The 17,267-nt window shown below is 42.9% G+C and overlaps 1 protein-coding gene across 6 annotated transcripts in view; it reads left to right on the top strand.

The window, feature by feature from the left end:
• The first annotated feature begins 204 nt into the window (after positions 1 to 204).
• Positions 205 to 17,267, top strand: part of LOC108250956 (plasma membrane calcium-transporting ATPase 1-like) — a 67,395-nt gene continuing 50,332 nt past the window's right edge. For 2 of the 6 annotated variants that reach the window (XM_017441069.3, XM_017441071.3), the window contains exon 1: positions 207 to 742. The gene's annotated coding sequence lies outside the window, so the exon portion shown is untranslated. Of the gene's footprint in view, positions 743 to 13,098; positions 13,120 to 17,267 lie in introns of those variants that run through there. The other 4 variants (XM_017441067.3, XM_017441070.3, XM_037975297.1 and 1 more) reach the window with 4 other exon arrangements.

The raw sequence follows: 17,267 nt of genomic DNA on the forward strand, positions 1-17,267 counted from the left end.
GAAATGTGGACCGTGTTTTGTTCGGATGGTGTTGCTGTGAAACTTCCCGCCCTCTGCCTGTGAGTTTCCAGATGTGCTGAAGAGCAGGGTCCTGTTTCCGCCTCATTAGCTCATTAACTCTCAGCTCCACCTTAAAAAAAAACTCCGGGGTGATCCCGGGCTGGCCCCGCCCTCTCCTCGCGCTCTCCAGCACGCGCTCACTCTCAGTTTTCAGTTGCTCCGCGCGCGAGGGCAGGCCGTTGGTCCGACCGTTGGGGGCAGTTTTTTACCGCTGAGGGGGACACAGCGCCCGGACCCGACTCGGTACCGAACCGCCAACTGGACCCGCTTTACCCGCAGAGAGAGAGAGGGAGTGTGTGTGTGTGAGAGAGAGAGAAAGGGTGAGTTCATCTTTTCCTCCCCCAAAGGATTCATTTCTGGACCTGCTGGCTTGTTTTCCGTCCGCGGAGCTGCCTTTTCCAGGACCAGAACCGACGCCTCCGAGAACATAATTTACTGTCGAAGAAACTGGTCTAACCGTCGGAGCGAAAACAAGTTAAAGGTTTTATTTCTCTTCTCCCCCCTCCTCCCACTCGGTCCTGTCGCGGCTTTTTTCACCCCCACCTCCCCGCAGTTCGTCAGGTCGGAGCCCTGTTGGGAAATGGATCAGCCCCAGTGAAGACGCCGTCCTGCCGCGTCGACAGCCGCAGCCGCAGGACGTGATTCGACCAGGATCCGCCGAGGAGGGACACAAACAACAAAGGTAACGTCTAATCTCTGGATTGTTCAACTTTACTCGCTACAAGTCCGTTTCCCTTCTGTTCACTTGTGGCTGGTCGCCGTCGGGGCTGGGTTTATCTCGTCTTTAACGTCTTTTAACATGCCTCGCACTGCTCGGTATCCGGGTGGCGCCTGGTCGGTGCACCGTTTTCACCTTTACACCCACTTATTAGCAGGCGGAAGATTTCGGGATTATCCACAGGTGTGACGGCACGTTTTTGTTTTTTTTTTTTTTCCAACCCTTTCGGGACCACTTTTGTGTTTCCGTGCGGTGTGGCGGTGGAAACCCGGAGGCAGTTTGGGTTTTTATTCCGTTTCTGTCGACCTTCCGAACCGGCGGTTAGCTCGTTGGGCTCTGCCCTCTGTCCTCCTCCTTTCTGGAGGCATTTACAGCAACACTGTCCCTGCAAACGGGTGGAAATGCTTTAAATGTGGGTGAACTTGTGGCATGCCCTCCGGTGGCAGGCTTCCTGCCTGCAGCTGGTAAAGTTGCTGTGGGTGGGGGTAAATGCTGGTGAGTTCGGGGGGGTGATAAAATGGCTATGTGGTTCGGGTCTCCCCGGGCGACAGGACTGCAGAACCGATACCCGGCTGCGCATTTGTCCTGTCTGGCTGCAGTTTGGCTGCAGTGTGCCCGGGTGGCAGCAGCAGCAGCAGCAGCTCGCTGTAGCTGCTGTTATTGACGCGTCCTCCTCGCCTCCTCTCCTCCTCCTCGCCTTCAGGGTGTGCTTGTTGGAGTCGTTTCCCCACATTTGGCTCCCAGACTGTTGGCGTTTCTGGCCAGCGGCAGTCGGGGTGGAAAAATCGTTACCGAGTGTGTTTTATTGTAATTACCGGGAGTGCGGCGCGTGAAGCCCCGTCCTGACGTCATCTCCCAGGATGGGTGGATGAGCAGCAGCGGAGGCTGTGCTCCTTCTCTCCTCCTCCCTCTCCGGCTGGGTGTGTCCTCCTTATTGCGTTAGGAAGGAGGGGGATCCCGCATCTCCGTGACTCCTCCTCAGCTTTTGACCTCCAAAGGAGCGCATTGCTGCTTCGCTGTTCTGCGGCTCCGTTTCACCAGGAGAGAAGCTGTTTGCAGAGAAAACCAGGAGCTGTGAGAAGCTTCAGTCGGGTTGGATCTGTTCTTTGAGCCATTCTGCTGAATTAGATGTGTGAAGAGTCTCACTGACACTGCTGTTTGATGGAAACAGGCTGCTCTGAAGCTAGAAGGCTCACACATTCACCTGTTCTCACCTTACCTTTATTTGAATTTAAACACATTATTACACACGTGCTGAAACACTGACCTACATGAATACCAGCCTTGGTTCCCCTGTGCTGATGCTGTCAGGTTCACAACCACTGAGAAACCCAAACAAGAGTACATCAGAACCTGCGCCTTGATAGGAACTGTTGGTAGCACAACACTATGATGGAAATGAAACCAAACCCGGTCCTGTCTGAACTGAACTGGGTTTGGAGCAGTTTTTACACCATCACAGATGGAGATGTTACTCAGTGACTTTAAAACTGTCTAAACTTTTAACAGTTTTGCAAACAAACTTCTTAACACCGATCTATGCAGGCGGTTTATGACGCATGTCAAAAATCTCTGACCCCACTCCGGCACTCTGGGAGCAGCTGTAACAGGTCATTTGGTATGGGTCCTCTGTCTTCTTCTTCTACAGTTTCTACATCCTAACAGCATTTTGTCAGGTTAGTTTTCACACAGATTCCTGTTGGGCTTCAGAGAGGACAGTTGATGAGTGTTAGAGGTGCTTTAGTACTTTTCAACACGTCAGATATTTTGTCGTTCTGTAACCAGTGAAGGACTGTTTGGACTGTTTGGGGTTTTCTTCATGAAGCGGTGCGGATGAGGTGGTCTGCTGTCTTGTCTTGTGACTATAGTTGATAAATGATAGCCTTAACAACGGCCCCTTACTGGGTGAAATAACACCTCTGCTCCTTCTCCCTGAGGGCAAATGCTAATGTGAATTTATTTTTTGTAAAGTGAAGTGGTCTTTGCTCCAGGCAAGGTGGCCTACATCTGATATAAGCAGAGCTGATTGATCTCTTCCATCTCTGTAAACAGCTTTGGCTTTTAAGGCCGTCGGTCGGACAAATGACTCCAACTGTGATTAAGGGTTCATGATTTTCTCACAATTTACACTCTAATCAGGAAATGTTTGTTTTGTTTTTAAATAAAAACAGCAGTAGGTGCTCTATAAATATGAACTCATGGTTCTCATAATTGTTCCTAATGAAACAATGTGCTCATTATTTCCATTTATGAATCCAGAGTTTTTACCTTTTGTGATTTAAAGAGCAGATTTTCAGTCAGATGTTAGTCTGTGATCCACTGGTGACTCTGCAGGGATTGTCTGCAGAGGATAATGAACAGGTACAGGGTTTTTATTACTGCAGAGGCAAAATGGATCTGAACACATCAACTCTTGCAGTGAAAGCAGCAACATTAAGGCCTCCCTTCACGGTGAAAGATGGAAATTATTCAGGCGAAAAGCACTCAGTGAAATGAGTTCAGACACTGGCATGATGGGAAAACCCAACAGCAAACGTAATAATTCTGCCTGACCTCCACGGTTTGAGACACTTATTGTGTGGAAACAGTAAACCAGCAGCTCTTAGTTTCTACTAATCTGTAAATAATCAATCTGAGTGACTTCTTTCTTTGTAATGAGGAGAATATTTAACCAATAAGACGCTGAAACACATGGCCAGCCAATAACTCACTATACGTTTTTAAAATAAAATACTCAGCCAAATATAAATTCCAAGTTTTTTGCTTTGCAGATGTTTTAGTCCATTATTTTTCTGTTGACTGACATATTAAATAACCAGATGTCGAAGCCGTAACTGATTACCTGAGAAGGGTTAATGAGAACTCACCTGATTATTCAGGTGGATAATTATATCAACAAATATTTTTGTGCCTCTCTGTCAGCATCAAGCTGAGAACAATGTGAATAACGGAGGCTTTGGACCTTCGGTTGTGTTCTTCAGAGGTTCTGTCTGGTCCACTGATCATAATGAAAAATGCCGTACTGGAAACTGTAGTTTTAGTTTTTATGCTTCATCATTTATCGTGAACACAGAGAAAGAACATGACGACTGATGATCATCATCCCCACTCATGACTTAAAGTTCAGTTTGAACCACAGACTGAGGCCCATCCAGCTGAAGAGACGTTCACTGCTGTGAAACCTGTGTTTGCTTCTGCTGCTGATGGGAACGAGAACTTCAGAACACCGGGCTCGGTTCTGATGTTCCACACAGGGGAACGTTACACTAACCTGACCAATCAGGTGGCAGCGGTGCAGGTAGAGGTTAGAAACAGTCGGTACCAAATAAATGTTTAAATAAAACTATGGGCAGCTAAGTTTAACGGGTGGAATACCAAAACATGACTCAGTCTTATTATTTATTTCACTAAGGTTGATTAGCTGTGGCGGCCATCCTAAATCAGATTGACTCTAAAAGGTTAATCATTTGTAGATGAACATCCAGAAATTATTTCCTAAGAGTTTCATCAATCTGTCCAGTGGTTCATGAGATATTTTGCTAATAGACAGGAAGTTACATGCTCTCCTGCCATCATGGAGCTGGGAGATAATGATGTGTGAAAGTAAAGCAGGCAGTCCACCCTGCTGAGGACGGACCGGGTCCCGTCCCTCCTGATGTCCACAGGAAGTGACAGATGCTGACTCGGCGTGTCTGTCCTGTTAACGTCCTGCTGGAGGCTCAGGTGGCTTCAGCCACAACAAGGAAAGCTTTCAGGCTCTGACCCAACATGCTGCTTCACGCTCACACACAGGTGACTGCTATCAACTAACAGAAGTCTGCATTTTAAAATGAACAAATCCTTCCTTTCTCTACCTGACTCGCCTGGTGGAGGTGAGGCTGCAGCTCAGCTCCACCCTATATGTTTTATATTTTTATTACTTGATACTTTTATGTTTTTATTTTTCCAGTTTAGACCTGAAAACTAGTTTTTATGTTTTAATGTTTATTTTAAGATGTTTTTGAAATCTTTTAAATCTAAAACTTTCCCACCACTAAATTGTAGAGTAATCAGAATAATTAATGTTTAATGTGGGTCAGAGATTTAAAGATGTCAGATTCTGTAGGGATGGAAGTTTTCAGGTTCATAACTTTTGATTAACTGAGACTAACTGGCTCATTGGTTTAAAATAAAACCATTTTTACTACTACTTTTCATCACAAATGAGTAGATTTTCTGTATACTTAATCTAGAAATCTAAATGTGTTTATAGACTAAATTAATCCATATAAATCTGTATTAGTAATTGATAAAAGCTGAATTAATTCGCTGTTTTCCTGGAAACAATCCTGATTCCTTCTCACATTGCAGCTATTAGTTTTACCTGCAGTAAGAGCATAAAGTCATATATTAAAGTTTAATTTGTAATCAAACCTAACAGAGAAAACTAGTTCCCAGAAACCTGCTGGCAGCTGATGCTTCAAATAAATAAGAAGTTGTTCAGATATTTGTGCAAGAATAACTTCAACATCTCAACCTGAACAGCCACAAACTATTTTCCTTCTCATGAACTGAATAAATCAACAAATCCAAAGCAGCAGATTTAAAAACAAGCTTTAAAGTCTGAGGTGGTCCAGTTGTTGCTGGTACCACCCCATCCTCATGTTGTCCACCTGTAGATGCTGCCCTGCTCCTGCAGCTCCTGGACCTCTGACAGCTGGTAGAAACCAGAACACGGTCCGTTACGTCGAGCTCTGGAAACCCCTCTGCAGACGGAATCCCTGCCCTGAACCGCATCCAGCACCTCTCTGGGCTCTTATGTAAGTCCCATCCATTATTAATGGATGCAGTGCAGCTGTTAGAAGCTCTGTCCTATATTTAAGATACAGATGCTCCGCAGAGCCCCGGTGTTGGTGCTTATAATAGATCTGCTGGCCTTCATCATTATTTTAGGTCACTCCGCTGTAACAGAGACCTTATTCAGTGACTTTAACACTTTCACCTCTGATCTGTCTCAGCATCTCGTATAAATCTTCAGTCTGAGTAGCAGCTACAGCTGCATTGTTTTCTGAGTCTGGCAGAAGTTAGCATTGCTGTTATTTTTATTCACCTAAAACAAAATGTTCCAAATTTGTCATAAGAGCCAAATCAGATTAATTCAGATGGATTTAGTCTCAGTGTCATCTCAACGAGATTAAACCAAAACAGCCAAAGTTTACTTACAATAATTCAGTAAACATAAAAACAAAAAACAACAGTTACTAAAGACTCAGAAATATAATCTGCGGAACAAACGTCTTACCCGTGAATGGACACCCGGACAAGTGGATACAGTTGGTTCAGTCATCTCAGTTATGAGCCAACGTCTTCGGAGGTCTTCAGGTTGTCATGGTAACGATGATGGAGCTTCAGAGGCTGATGAAACAAGTCCGCGGACTGAGGGACGGTCAGTGGTCATGGTGTGGACATATTGATGATGTTGGACGCCTGCTGTTTGTCTCTGGTGGACACCCCTTTGCTGTGGACAGTTTTCATAGAAACGTCCTCACAGCTGAGACGGAGGCGTCGGCTGGATTGGATCGTAGCTGAACCATCTGAGAGTGTCCTCCTGACACACACTTACATAATGTGTGTGTGTTGGTTGGCAGGTGTTCAGTGGGTGGTAGTGTGTGTGTGTGTGTGTGTGTGTGATAATCAGGAAGGTTTGTTCAGCAGCAGCATGAAGTGTTTCTGCTTTTGGCCCAACAGTATTCCTGACTCGTCAGTTAACAGTTTAAGGTTTGTTTTTAGGTCCATTTTCATCAAATCTTCTTATCTACTGAGGCCACTGAGGTCATCATTTCCAGGTAACTTCAGGTCCAACCAGTCAGTCAGTTCAGCTCTGTAATCATGTTTGTTTGTTGCTTAGTTTTTATTAGTGGCCTAACGAACTCTGACAGCAGGCCATGGCTCAGATTCACCCTGCCAAGCTGTGAAGAAGTGAATTCTATGTGCTCCAAATAAAAACAGTCTTTCCTGAATTTCTCACAGTTGAGTTTTTATAAACTTGTCTTTGGACCATAGAGAGCATCAGAGCTGGATCCAATAATCTGGGTCTGTTAGTGATGGTTGACACAAAGTTCAAAAAGGAACCATTTTACCTGACTTTAGAAATGAGCTCTGAACTGACCTCTGACCCCTGACAGGTGCAAACATCTCATCCATACACCAGCAGCGCTGCAGGTTGTCACTGCTGCTTTTAACACTGATGCGGTTTTTAGATTTGTGTGACAAACTGAGGGGAACTTGCTTTAACGTGTAATGAGTAGAAATCGTTGTAGTTAAAGCGATCGGTGTAATCCAGCAGAGAAAACAGTTTTTTTTAGTTTAAACAACTCTGAGCTGCACTTGAATGCTTCATCAAGTTTCCCACACTTTACCGTCACACAGCAGAGGAGCTTTAAACACTTTAAAGCTGAATATCCTTCAGAAAATGAGCTTCTCCTGCTGTAGGTGATCTAACAGATGTTCTTCATAAACACTGGTTAAAAGGATTGTTGGAACTTTTAGGAGATGCAGTCTCATTTTTATTTTTTTCCCTTTTCTGACAGTTTTGCGTAAAGAAATCTGACTTCATGTATCTGTGAAATCTAAACTACATGTAGTGTATTACTTATTTAATTACACATTTCATCCTTGTACTTTAAAGTATCATTTGATGTAAAGATGTAAGGTTTTATATTTACGGTTTTTGAGATAATCGTTTTCATTTTAAAAACACAACTTTGTTGTTTGCTTGCACTGTACTTTATGGCCCAGAAGTGACATTTTAAACCTTCCAGACAAATCTTTCATTTTTTAATGTTTAGGTTTCTTCTGTTTTAATCAAACAGTGATGTAATTATTTAAACATCACATCACTGTGTCTATAGTTAAAATATAAAGGGTAAAGGGATACATTTCTGCTTTACAGATATTCCAGTTTGTCAATTTTCTAACTTTAACTTGTGTCACCTCCTGAAGGTGAAGGTGCTGCTGTGACACACAAACGGTTGTGTTAATTGTGATAAAATCGTAGGTGTAGAGAGGTGTTGAAGGGTGTTGTGAATGTGACGGGCTGTGTGGGTTTATAATTCTGGATTCTAACACACACACACACACACCAGACTTTAACACCTGTCTGTCACAGATGTGTGTGTGTGTGGTTTCACATCAGGCCGTCACTTGTTGGAACACGGATCAGAAATGATCAGATTTAAGAAAAACGCAGCACTTTGAACTCATGGTAAGAAGTCACAACCAGGTTTTAATAAACCTTGTTGTCATCAGACAGTTTCAAAATAATTTAACACCGTCTGTGCTGTGATTTGGGTCGTATTCACTCATATTTATGAACGTGAGCAGTGCTGCTCTGAGCTGTGACTCAAATGGTTTCAAACTTTAGAAACTGAATCAGCCTGAAAGGAAAGAGTGAAAATCTGGTTCATCCTGGTAGATCTGAGCCTTTCAGATGTTTTATTCTTCATCCCTACACATATTTAAATAGTTGTGTTGTAAACATGGAATAAGGTCTGGACTTGTGTTTGGAGCCTTTTTCAGGTGGTCGTTCAGAGAACTGCAGGTTTGGCTCATCCATGTTTGTTTTATCATTTTACTCTAATAATCGTTTACCTTGAGGCAGTTGTTGTGGAAGTCAAACGATGTCAGCTCTGATGAAGACAGACGTTCGCTCACCTGTTGGATTTGTGTGTGCGTGTGTGAGATAAACCAGCGGTCACCTCTTGCTTTAACGTTGGAGTCTGTGTGATAAACAGGCTGCAGTAAATGAAGCTCCGGGGCTGAGCGGCAGATTCAGGGTTTCTGCAGAGTGTGGTCCGTTAACCGTCTGGATGTATTTAAGGCAGGCAGCTTACTTGGCGTTCCTCTGCAGCATGGTTACAGCAGATAAACACGACAGAATGAGAGGGAGTGTATGTCTGCGATTAGAAAAGTTTGGATCAGAACACACAGCAAGCCGTTAGTTGATCAGTCATCAGAGAGAAGAAGTTGTACAGAGCTTCAGATACTCTGTACAGTAAAAACATGATTATCATTTTAAAGGATAATCAATACATTTATAAACTGATTGGATGACATAATAAATGTCAGTTTATCATTTCTTATGAGTTAACCAAAATAGTGTTGTTTTTATACATCTGATATTAAAATAAATAAGTTCTGTTCAATGATTTGTGACTTTGACAAATATGTGCGCTGACAAATTTGGAAACATTAAAGGGAGAGAAGGTATTTTTTTGTACATTGAATTTATTTCAAAATCTCTGCTCAAGGCATTTAAAGCTCCTCCAGGCGTGTCTCAGTAGGTCCACCAACCTGAAGACTGAGTCTATGTGGTCTGAATCAAATCATTGAGTTGATTCAGCAAAAGATGCAGAGACTTCAGATTTGTAAAGAATGCAGTTTAAAATGTGTGGAAGGTGTTTTTGTGTTTCCTCTGATATAGTCAGCCTTCAGTGAGAGTATGAACAGATGAAGAGCCGTTTTACAGCCAACAGTAGATGATGCCTCGGTGGTTTCCTCATGCTAGGTTGGCAGCCTGCAGGAATTCACTTCCCTGTTTTCATATGGAAGGATAAAGTTAGTCTTCCTCCTGATCTGCAGCTGAATGAAACCAGAGTCCAGATCAAATTAAATCTGAGACTTGGAAGGCCAACTTGTGATGAGTAACCAGCAGTCAGAGCATCTCCGGTGCTGTCAGTGTTCACTGGGCCGAGCAAGGATGATCCGGTGACGGGTCAGGAGCTCTGAAGGCCTGTAGAGGCCGGCTGCTGTAGTCTGCAGAGGTCTTTGTGTTAAACTTAATGCTGAGTATGATAGAAAGACTTGACAACAAACAAGGTGTGACAGCTTGCAGCGTACGGGAGAGCCCGGCTACAGATAGGTCCTTGTGCCAAGCACAGCTGAAACATGAAGCATGCTGGGAGAAAAGATGGTGACTCTGCCCCATAAATCATCTTTTCTTTTTCATTGCATGATGTGGTAACATGAACTGCAGGATGCTCTGTTAAATGTCCTGCTTGAAAACTCCAGCTCTTGGTTTCTTTGTGGGATTGAAGAATTTTCACAGACCACAAACGGAGGTGGAAATCTGTTATTCCGCTGACCTTATGAGCTGCTTTGGTGGCACCACAAAGACATACTCTGAGTCTGGTTAAATCTTCTGTAAAACATCCTTTTAGTAGTTAGTGGTGATTATAGAGTTCCCTCCGGTCGTTGTTTCGAACGTGTAAAGATTTAGTGGACATTCTGCCTCAGTGTTGAAACAATATTTGACTTATTTAAAATCAGAAGAACTCTGTGCTGCTGCTGCCTTTTATTAGGAGAACTGGCTATTAAAACTTCATTTATAATAAGATGAAGAGACATTTGCCTGTGTGATTTAGGATAATTTGTTTCTGTACTGCGTTGCAGCTCATATATTTGATGTTGGAGACAAGAGGAACCTGAACAAGAAGCTTGTTGTTGTTTACTATGATAAACAAAGACTGTGTGTCGTCTGTTGTTTATGTTTCCAACACATGGCTGATCGTGTCAGGTTTGGGTGGCTGAGCAGTCTGTGGGGAAACCCTGCTGACGATCAGTTCTGGTTCCTGTTCAGACTGCAGATGTTACAGAGACTCCCCCGCTGTAGGGTTTGTTTCCCCTTCCTCTTGTTGTGTTGTCAAGGTGACCGCCAGCTCTGCCGGCAGAAAAATCTGCTTCAGACGCATGTCTGAGTCCTGACTGTTCACCGGTCCTGGTCCCAGTCCCGGTCCCGGTCCCGGTCAGAGGAAGGCGCACACCCTCTGCTGTGACAACCAACGATCCAAACGCAGACAAGATAAAATCAGTTTGAACATTAAAGGAGACCTCTTCTGCTTCCTGGAACCAGTCAGGATCGGTCTGTGGGCTCTACCAAACATCTTCATTACATTTAATACACACAATCCTTCTCAGATATTTAGATTTCACCTGATCAGTTCTGCCTGTTTGGAACTCATTTTAGAATGAGCCGTTTTAAGGCTACGCCACTATTCTGTAAATTAGCTGCTGTTGGCCACGCCCCCCAACTCAGTGTCCCGCCTCAAAACATAAAAACTCTCTGAAGGATTAAACGCTGCAGATCTGATGCACATTCAAACTCTGAGGATTCTGACTTTGGGACTGCGGCAGTAATCGGGTCCAAACCCGACTGGTAGCGGGTCGAGACAGCGGCAGTACGTGTTCTATACTGCAGCCGACAACAGAACATTTGCCTTTTCCAGCAGACATTGTTCAGCAGTAAAACCAGCAGAACTAGTGTGATGGTCTTCTTGCAATGAACTGGGCGAAGCTCCACTTAGGTTGGTAGGTAACGAGGATTGTGACGCAACAATCCCAAAGTTTTTGAAATGGGTCGTTTTGCAGACACCAGAAAACATTTGCTTATTATCAAAAATCTACTGGGTGTTTGTTTTTTCTAGAAGCAGAGATACCCAAACAGAAGAACGGAAACATGCAAAACATGAATTTTAAATAATAGGTCCCCTTTAAGAGGAACAGAAACTTGATGATTTCTGCTGGTTGGAAAAATCTCTGCATTTATTTTCAGCTGCTTCACTTCAGTTTTTTTTAACCGGGTCACTGCTGACTCGGGACCAGAATCCGATACTTGGTTTGTCTCTCAGAGCAGTCGGTCTCTGGCCTCAGCTGGGTGGGATCATGTGCTCAGTGGCTTTTATTTCCAAGTTCACCATGAAAACAGAGCTCTGCGTGTGTGTGTGTTCATCCATGTGGCTTGTTTCACACTCTGCTGTCATGTGACTTTAGGTGTGTTTTATTGGTTTTTTTCAGCTTCAGAAAGCACAGATTGTTGTTAAAGATTAGCTTTAGTTGGAAAATGATGGTGCTTGTAGTAACAACACAAAGCAGTAATTTTTGGGTTTTGAAGATGTTTCTTCACTAAAAAAGGTCTTTCTCCTGGATGGTGCCTACCTTGCTGGGTGACAATAACAGCTTTGATTCAAAGACTTTGCTTTGAAGGTTTTTGTTATTGAGTTATTTAAGATAGAAGATAAATAATTTCAGCTCCTTTTGTCTTCATTAAAAGTTATTAGTTAATTAGTTGAGATAAATACTGAACTCCAAACTCATCCTGTTGTTTGCTTTGTTCTGTTGGTTTATTTGTAGTTTATGACATGACCTCACTCAAATCTGTTTCAACAGAAACTATGTTCAATTTGTGGATTAACCACAATATCTGTTCCTATCACCATAAATCTCTGCTAAATAAAAGGTTCCTGAAGGCATCACAGGCTGATAGAAATTAGTTGAGAAAATAATAAGCTAAGTGATAACAGGTCACTTATCATCTAATCAAGGTCTGATAGAAGAATGTACAATTAAATGTTTCTTTACTTACAGAATTATAGAACCTGTTTTTATCATTATGTTTAATGAAGTCATACAGAGTAATGAAATTTATCTGCTGTACCACAACATTATTGTTGAGACAGCAGACATAAAGCTCAGAGATGTAGAACCTGTGTTTTTATTTAAAAGCTGATTGTGTAACTCATAATTCTTCAGCCGGGGCTGTCTGTTTGGAGGAGATGTGCAAAGTTAACCTTTTTATGATTTTGGCTCATTTTTCTTGTGACTTCTGGAACAGGTTATTCTGCATCCAGCAGTTTCCTGTTTTATTCTTCCTGTAGACTCTGTCAGCTCCTGGCATCACGTTCCTCCCGAGGATCTGCTGTCACTCTGATTGGACCGTTACGTAGACCCCTCCCACTCATTCATATCAATGGCAGCTTGTGTTTTCTGTGCTCACATGCTCTCAGCTCTCTGACACCAAACATTCCTGGGTTTCGTGAGAGTAGTAAAAAAAAACAGCTCTTCAGGCTGACACATTGTTCCACTGGTCCTCTGGCCAACAAACAGCAGACTGTGAGGATCTTTTCCATTCTGCTCTCAGTCACAAGATGCTCCACCAGCAGTCATCTGAGGCTGAGTAATGTTCTGCTTCTCTGCTGACGACTGGAAGAGGCTGATGGTGTTAATGAGCTCGAGACGAGACGATGGAGCTGGTTGGGACTTCACCGTATTTGTTTTCTGAAAAGAACATTGTGAATCTTTGGAGCTTTGAGACTTGTTTTACTAACAAGGACTAAATGAAAACAGATGTTCTCCCACAGAAAGCTTTCCTGTAAGGTTTTAAACAGAGGAGCAGTGTGGGTCATCAGGATTCCAGGAGCTGGGCTTGAAATCATCACCTTCAGACTGAAGAACTACAGCTGACCCAAGAAACTACAACAATACAGATCATCTGCTGAGAGGAGGCGACAAAACAGCAATAGCACAAGGTGCTGAGGCTAACAAATGTTGGTACTGTTTAGCCCTCAGTTTAAAAATTTTAGACAAGTTGTATTCAGTGTTTGAAACCTTAAAACAGCAGCAGTAAACTTTTTGCAGAAACATCTTTAAAGTGAGGATAAAGTCTGTCCATCTCTGTGAGCTTTGGATGTCCTTGAAGCTTGACCTGTTCCTGGAGTAAACCTTTTCTGCACCAAATACATCAGATTCTTTAGTTTAAAAAAAAATTCCTTAAAATGAGTTGAATGGAGCTTTGTAAAAAAAAAGTCTGAGTAGAGAAGAGGCACTTGAAGGAGAGTTGAGAAGAGATTAAAGTAAGATGTTTCTGCCACAGGTAAGAATTTAAAACATTTCAAATAAACTCAGCATGAAGGTGAGCAAAAAGCAACAGCAACAAAACTTTCAGAGGATGGTTCTTCTCAGCTGTAGGAGACAGATCTTCATGGTGGAGTTGATGATTCAGCTCTGATTCTGTTCATCTAAAAAAGCTCAAATTAAATGTTTGGGCTCTGCATGCTTTCCTGTGACTTTGAATGAGGAATATGAGCAACCATCTCACAACACGTCTATGGTTGTTTTTAGGTGGAAGCTAAAGGTAGAAGTTGTCACCTAAATGCAGTTAAGTTGGTTTTTGAAGTAGACTTTATATTCCTGTCAGATGTCATGTAAGGTCTACCATCTTCTTCACGCCGCAGTAAATCCAAATTCATGTTACATGAAGAGGTTTTCTGTGCTCCCTGCAGGATAAACAGGAAGAAAACTGCATTGTTTTTATTTCCCTTCCCACAGCAGCTATATGCCCACAGCAAAACAAGAACCCACAAAGAAACTAAAGGACTTGATGCATTACTGCAGCTGGAACATTTATAACCTAGAGATGGCAAAAGATTTATTAAATCCTGTGGAAATGACACTTCATCAGACATCAGGCTTGGAGCCATAAAACATCGTCTTTAGGAATGGCTGTCTCAAGTTTGTCAGCAGTAAAAAGTTAACATTTTTAAACTGAAAAAGTATTTTATTTGGCTGTGAGCAGATGAAAATGTGTTTACCTACAAAATAAATCTTTAAAGAAGACTGATTTAACATGAGTTTCTGAATAGGTTTGAGAAGTTTGTTTTTAGTCTTATTTTGCTTTGGAAAACAAAGTGTTTGACTGCACTGATTGTCAACTGGTGGCCCTGGGGCCATATCTCGTTCCATCTGGTCCATGAAATATTAAATTAGAGATGAATTACTCCATTAGACACAGAGAAGTTGGTCCCAGCTCAGAAAGAGTTAATGAGGATGTTGGTCAGTAAACGGTCACATCCCACTTTCTGCTCAGCCGGTGCCATTTTGTATCCACTGGTTGACGTTTCACTCGGGCATGATATGGTTGCCAATTTGCACACGTGCACTTACCACGTGCACGTATCCCTGCAAGCATACAACCCTGCTGTCACTTCATGTATTATTAAAGGCGCCAGTTCCAAGCGACACGATCAATCTGTGTTTTATTTGATAGTCAACATCGTGAAGAAAATATACCGCTTCCACAACACGGTGAACTTCAGCACATGAAATGATCTTCATCGGGGCGTGTGGATCTGCTCCCAGGGTCGTTATTTACAGCAGTCCTTCAGCCAATCAGAGCGTCCGCTCACAGCATGTGGTCACGCCCGACTCACAGCTGAGCTGGGCGGTGGTTCAGCCCCTTATTTTATATTTGCATTCAGCTGCGCACACGCGCACACACACACACACACACACACTCTGACTTTTATAAAACAGGCTTGTGAGCAGATGTTGGTGACCCTGCTCTGTTAAAGTCCAAACTGCCCAGCTTTATCAGCTCCAGGAATGAGCGGACGCTCTTAGATCCTGTATGCAGCTTCTTTATGGAAACTATAATTGGTTCATTGTTTTCTGATGATTATAAGGCAGTATTTTTACTCATTTCTGCTTAATGAAATTAGTTAAAACTCTGAAATGGATTTCTATAAATAATTTCCTCGCAGAAGCTTTTATTGTTGCAAAACCCAAAGTCTATTTTAATTTATCCATTTTGGTGAGTCATCGGTCTCCATTACTGTATAAAACAGGACAGGATATCCTGCTGATGTTCTGTTGCTGTCAGGCTCTGTTCATATGACAGAAAGGTTAAACATAAACATAAAATCTATCATCAGGATGGATTTTTCTCAGAAAACTAAAAGCAGACGCTCCAAAAATACCTTGCAGACGTGTGTGTGTGTGAGTAACAGTGTAACACTAACATCACCTGTGTGCTGTCCTGCTGATGCTGACTGGTTCATTCGGCTGGGTTCAGTGAATTACAAAGGAGGGCCCACAGAGGCATGTCGGACTGTGGAATACAAGAGGAAAACAGAAACTGATTCCTAACGTTTCCCTCAGATAAGCAGCAGAAACACTCTGCCTTGTTGTTATAGTTTCCAGGACAGGAAACCCGTAACATCCTCCAGTCCTCCCAGTGGAGCGGGTTCACGGTTCTGGTCTGTGAATGGATTTCAAGGTGTGTTCAGACTCTCAAACTGCACCAAGAAAGACCAGGCTGTTACTTTGGCTCATTTATGTGCAGAAATATAAATTCAGACCAGTGTAAGGATCCATTTTTTCTACAAAGTTGATGGACTTTAGTTTTTTTTTTTGTTTGAGTGTTTTTGTGAGTCGGTAAAGTTAGAGCAAAACAAAACATCATTAATGAAACTTTCAACAAACCATTTACGGGCAACAGAATCTTCCAAATCTAAAACCAAGACATCAGTTTCTAACATCTGAAATTAATTAATTAACCAGACTGAAGGTGGTGAAAACGCAAACAGCTCTGTCTGTCCAGAAAAAGATTTAAGAAGTTTAGTTTTTATCTAAGCAAAGCAACAAAAAGAAACAAACCATAAAGGCTGGAGTAAAATCATGAGCTGCTATCTGAGGACAACACAAATAAATGAGTCCTGATTCCTTTAGCCTTCACACATCAGTCTGATCAGTCTCTGAACACCTTCAGGTCTACGACCTTTGGACTGCATGGAAACCACGAGGAGTCAAAGCAGTCCCAAACCATGACTCTTCTTCCATCTTGCTTAGTTCCAGTCTGAAAAGTGATTCAGTCACAGTAACTGCAGCTCCTGTTAGGAGGACCAGACTTCTGGGCTCTGCTCTGAAACCGATCATCTCTTCTGCAGAACCAGAACCGAGTGGCCGTTTGTGTTGTCACCTCCGATTCCTCTTCGTCTTTTTGGTTAAATCATTAAAAACCAGATGAAGGATCTTCAATCAGAACCGCTCAGTTTAAACCGGTTCTGTCATGCAGCCATGTTTGAAGCCCAGGCAATCTTTGGTTCTGTCTCAGGTGCTGTGGTTCTGAGCTCTGTGGGCCCGGCAGTTCTTGGTTCTGTCTCAGGTGCTGTGGTTCTGAGCTCTGTGGGCCCGGCAGTTCTTGGTTCTGTCTCAGGTGCTGTGGTTCTGAGCTCTGTGGGCCCGGCAGTTCTTGGTTCTGTCTCAGGTGCTGTGGTTCTGAGCTCTGTGGGCCCGGCAGTTCTTGGTTCTGTCTCAGGTGCTGTGGTTCTGAGCTCTGTGGGCCCGGCAGTTCTTGGTTCTGTCTCAGGTGCTGTGGTTCTGAGCTCTGTGGGCCCGGTTAGCTGTGGAGCTCACAGATGCTGAAACACTTTAAAGGAGCACGGAGGGCCGGGTGGGAGCCGCAGGAGGCTTCATGTTTCTAAAAATGTATTTGTGAGTCATCAACCTGGAGTTTCCTTTTTATGAAAAGGCAACATGTGAAATTCTTTTCTTTTTACTTTGATGAAACTATATATTTTTACACCAGGTAAACCAAATCAAAACTAACAAATGAATGCCTCATTTCACAACCATGAGGGTTTGACATGTTCTGACAAGTTCCCATGTTCTTAGAAATCAGTCCTCCACGCTTTGCAATCTGGCTCTAGATATTAATCACAGGAGAGTTGGTGAAACAGGTGATATAAATATTATTAAAGTTGGTTTTACTGGTCCTGGGTGTTCCTACAGACTGGTTTGACTCTTCCTTTATGAATGTGCTTTAACTCGTAGGGTGTTGTTGTGTTGAAACAACAGGCAAACAAACAAACACTGCAGGCACAAAGTGGAAAAATACTTC

The sequence above is a fragment of the Kryptolebias marmoratus genome, linkage group LG4, assembly GCF_001649575.2.
Source record: "Kryptolebias marmoratus isolate JLee-2015 linkage group LG4, ASM164957v2, whole genome shotgun sequence".
In the NCBI taxonomy this organism is placed as follows: Eukaryota; Metazoa; Chordata; class Actinopteri; order Cyprinodontiformes; family Rivulidae; genus Kryptolebias; species Kryptolebias marmoratus.